Genomic DNA, 5,000 nt, shown 5'->3' with positions numbered 1-5,000 from the left:
AGGGGTAAAGAGAGTGAAAAAAAAGTTGGGAACCTCTGTCACAGAGGATAAACATGAGAGAGAGTGAGAGGAAAAAGGGAGTTAGGAGTGATAGGATGCTTCTTAATAAGGCCCCCTTTTGATTTTCGTTAGCCTGGGGAAAAACATTATTCTGTGAATTTCACGAAAGAAATTTTTAAAGAATAACCAAGAGACCCTTTAAATCAGACCCAATCAAGACGAGAGGAGAGAGAGAGAGAGAGAGAGGGGGGGGGGGGGGGGGGAGAGAGAGAGAGAGAGAGAGAGAGAGAGAGAAGAGAGAGAGAGGGGGGGGGGGGGGAGGGGAGAGAGAGGGAAATTTTTCCCATTCACCCAACGAACTCGCCTGGGGCCCAGAAACCCAAAGTGGGGAAGCAACTACCCCACACTGCATGCTAAAGGGGTTTGAAACCCGCCTTTTTTTATACTCTTTGAATTGAAGTCAGATGGGTTAACTTTTTTTTTCATCGCTTAAAAAAAAAGAAAAGAAAGAAAAAAAAAATTGCGGGGAAAAAATTGTTTAATAAGAGCTTGTACTTTTTTTTTTTTTTTTTAAGTTGCAATTATCTACCTTTTTTTTTTTTTTTTTTTTTTTTTTTTTTTTTTTTTACTGCCCCCTTTTTTTATCTATCTATTACCGGCCTATTTTTCACTATTTATTCGTTTTTTTTTGTTGCTTTTTATTTTCATTGTCGTTTTTATTATCAGTGTTTTTTTTGCCTTTATTATTTATTATTTTAATCTATCTTATCATTATTTTATTATTATTCGATGAGGTTACGTTTTATTTTTGTTTTTATTTTATTATTATTATTTTTTTTACCATACTTTTATCATTATTTACATCATCACATTCATCATCATCTCTCATCATCACCCGTACCTTCAATTAAAATATCTATCATCTTATTCCCACTATTATTTTATCATCCGAAAAATTTTTTTTCTTATTACTAAAAATACACAATTCCCAGCTAGAAAACCCATCACAAAAATACTAACAAAACATTCATTAAAATTCCCTCCGCAGACAAAAAAAAAACCCCATTTTTGCATTATTTTTTTTTTTTTGAGAATGAAAAAGCCTTTTTTTAGGAGAAAAAAGGAATAAGAAAACAAAAACAATATCAAAACAATTTTTTCGAAGACTGACCTTATCTCTCCGATCTGAACAAGGGAGACGGTGGGAATTATCAACTCTAGTTTTATAGTGTACTTTGACAAAGAAAGGGTGGGGGAAAGTCTAGAGTAGGAAGATAATGATCAGTTCATAAAAAAAATCTCACTGGAAAGTAAATCGAAAAAATAGTGTGATTTATATACGTAAAAGGGGAGGGATTTGATTTTTACATTGCTTTAATTTATCTATCATTGTTTTCTTGGTTTGTGCGTTTTTCAACCTATATATCAATCTTCTCTTTTCTCCTCCCTTCTCCTCTCCCCTTTCCCCCCCTCCTCCTCCCCTTTTATCTTTTTCCCCCCCCCTCTCCCCTCTCTTCTCTTCCCCTCTCTCTCCTCTCCTCCAAAAAAAAAAATAAAAAAAAAAAAAAAAAAGTCTTTTTCTTTTCACTCCCTCTTCTTCTCTCTCTCCTCTCTTTTCCCCCCCCCCCCCCCCCCCCAACCCCCCCCCAAAAAAAACCACCACACATAAAATATATATAAATTTATATAATTATATAAAATTTATTATATTCTTTAAATATATAATACAATAAATTTTAACAAAAATTTAAAATTTTTTTAAAATTTTTTAAATTATAATAAATATATATTATTATAACATAATACAAAACGCACTACACCACAACCCACAAACAACACACCCAACACACTATAAATATAAATTTTAAATATATATAATATATATATATAATAAATATAATATATAATAATATTATAAATATATATAATATATAAAATTTTAATATATTATAAATTATATACCACAGTATATATTATATATATATATATATTTTATATATATATTATACCCCATATATTATATATTATAATATATATTTATATATTTTATATATTAATAACATTCATATCCATCAATCAAGGGGCTAACCCCGAGGGGGGCGCAGGGCCGCTCCACCCTTCGTTTCCGCCACGGGGACCCTCGAGGCGAGTCTCAGGGCACCACGGCCCTCTCTAGTTCCTCACGACGGGTTTCCTCGAGCTGCCCAAGCCTGTTTCCCCCGGACGCCCCCACAGGCCCTCCCCCCCAGGGTTTCTCGCAGAGAGAAAACCGGGGGAGGGTCGCCCATGGGGAGGCGAGCTGGGGCCCCTATAGCCAGTTGGCGATCCCGGATTATGCAAGTAACGGTCCCATGCCATCTACGGTTTTTAACCCCTTGGACACGTGGTCCTGCCACGCCCCCCATGATCCGGCAAAAGGGACTTGTTACAAAGGGCATAAAGGCGAGACCCCAAGGGCCTGGATAGCGTCCAGGTTTCGTTTCCATAAGAAAAACTGGAGTACAGGCCTTGAAGACACGCAGTTTGGCCCTTTCTGCATAGGTACCGACATCTCCAAACGCTTTTTTTGTCGAGTTCAGGCTCCTGTTGCCCCCCCCAATCCTTTACTGATTTCCCGGGTCTGAAACCCAGAGATATGGACTACCCCCAAAGTTGTAAAAAATTTTTCTGTGACTTCAACGCCCGCCCAACATGGATCGACTGACGGGTTCCCCTAACAGGCCCCCAAAGTCCTGAATCTTGGTCTTGGTCCAGGAGACATATATATATATATATATAAGAGTTCTAATTTAATTCTTGGGGAATGTGCCTTCTCTGTTGATATTCCAAAATTCATTAGAAGAACAGCTACAAGCAAAACTCTCAAAAGTTATAGGCCAGTTTCGTTAACCAGTGCAATGTGTAAGTGTCTAGAAAGGATAATTAAAAAAACAATGTTTCGAAGTACTTGAAAAACACAGTGTGCCATAAATTAAGCAATTTAGTTTCAAGGAGGGAGGGCCTGTGCATCATATCCCCTCTATTTTTATGACAGAATTTCTGAAATATTACAAGAAAGAGACGGCTGGGTGGCTGTATATACCTAGACTTTAAAAAGGCGTTTTGATAAGGTGGCACATAGAAGTCTATTAAAGAAATTAGAACACCTCGGTGGAGTAAAAGGCAAACTCCTCGGATTAATGGAGGACAAATTAGCACAGCAATTAGTGGGAAGTGGAGACGAGTAACTAATTGATTACCTCATGGATTGATCTTGGCGCCGATATGTTTTTTATATATTTTTTTCATTGATTTAGGATCATACGTGAGCCCAGGTAGCTATATGAATATGTTTAAAGACGACATGAAAATACAAAGAAAGGATAATATAAAGCTCCCATGGAGGCCTCAAAGGGACAAGGATAATTTAAAAAGGGGAAAAAAAAATCCCACGGGGTCGAAAATTTGGGGGGGGCTGGGGGGCATTTTTCCCCCCTTTCCCAAGAACTGTTTGCCCCCTAAAGGGTCTTTTCCCCCCCCCCCCCAAGGGACTCCCAAAACTTTAAGGCAAATTGAATTTTTTTACAACCAAACGGGATAGGCTGGTACAGCATCTGCCCTACCACCCCCCCCCCCCATTTGACGCCCCTGGTTATCATCGATCTTTCGAACTTTACATATCTTAATACAGTATATTTACGTACGGTAATACCAAAAAATGTTGCATAGAAATTTAAAATACCCCATTACATTTTTTAAATAAATTATCATTAGTATTAGGGGATTACGTACAGAAATCCCAAAAAAAAAAGTTAATAAAAATTTTAAAATAAAAACGTTACATATAGTTAATACAGACTTATCATTAATTCTATTGGATTTTGTTTATAGTCTATTGAGTGTTATTTACCGTGCCTACCCTCCACCCCCCAAAAAAATATCCCCACCTAACTGTGCTCACATCGCTCACCGACCCCCCCCCCATCCCCCCCCCCCAGCAAAAGCTGAAATAACACCCCTGTTTCAACACCAATCAATGCAATGTAATCATGTTTTGGGAAAGTTAAAATCTAGCCCTACACCAATACTTATTAAAAGGCTCAATATTAAACAAAGTAGATACAAAAAAAATACGTTGAAAAAAATCATAACGGGAACGCGGCCCCGTGTGACCCTTATATAAAAAACCCTAAAGTGCTAGGTCTCATTATCAAAAAATTATATATAAGAGGACTTTCATATGACAAAGTATGGTAAACGAAATCTTACAGCTATATAAAACAAATTTTGGGGTTTAAAAAAAAAAAAGAAGAGAAATGTGTGTGTGTTTTTTTAAATTTAAAGTGTGTGTGGGTGCGTGTGGTGTGTGTGTGTTTACACTAATATGTCCCAAAATATAAATTATAATATTAATATTATATATAATTTTTTTAGGTTATATTATATATATATATAATAATATTATAATATTATAAAGAATATAATATTAATTATTTTAATATAATTAATATAATTTTATATATATTTTAATATTAAAATATATAATATATATATTATGTTGTGGTGTTTATCATCATCAATTATTTTTCATCATCTATCTATCTATCTATTATCTATCTATCTTCTAAACTATCTATCTATTTTAATATTATTATATATATATATATTTATATAATATGTGTGTGTTTTGTGTGTGTGTGTGTGTGGGGTTTTGTTGTTTGTTGTTTTGTTGGGGGGGGTGTGTGTGTTTTGTGGTGTGGGGTGTGTGTGGTGTGTGTGTGTGTGTGTGTTTTGTGTGTGTGTGTGTTTTTGGGGTGTGTTGTTGTTTTGGGTGTTGGGTGGGGTGTGTGTGTGTGTTGTGGTGTTGTTTTTTGGGGGGTGTGTGTGTTGTGTGGTTGGGGTTGGGGGGGGGGGGTTTTTTTTTTTTTTTTTTGGGGGGGGGGGGGGGGGGGGTGTGTGTTGTGTGGGTGGCGTGGGTGGGGTGGTTGTGGGTGGGGTGTGGTGTGTGGTGTTTTTTGTGT

Source organism: Penaeus monodon, chromosome 8 (assembly GCF_015228065.2).
Source record: "Penaeus monodon isolate SGIC_2016 chromosome 8, NSTDA_Pmon_1, whole genome shotgun sequence".
Classification (NCBI taxonomy): domain Eukaryota; kingdom Metazoa; phylum Arthropoda; class Malacostraca; order Decapoda; family Penaeidae; genus Penaeus; species Penaeus monodon.
This window is presented reverse-complemented; position numbering follows the sequence as displayed.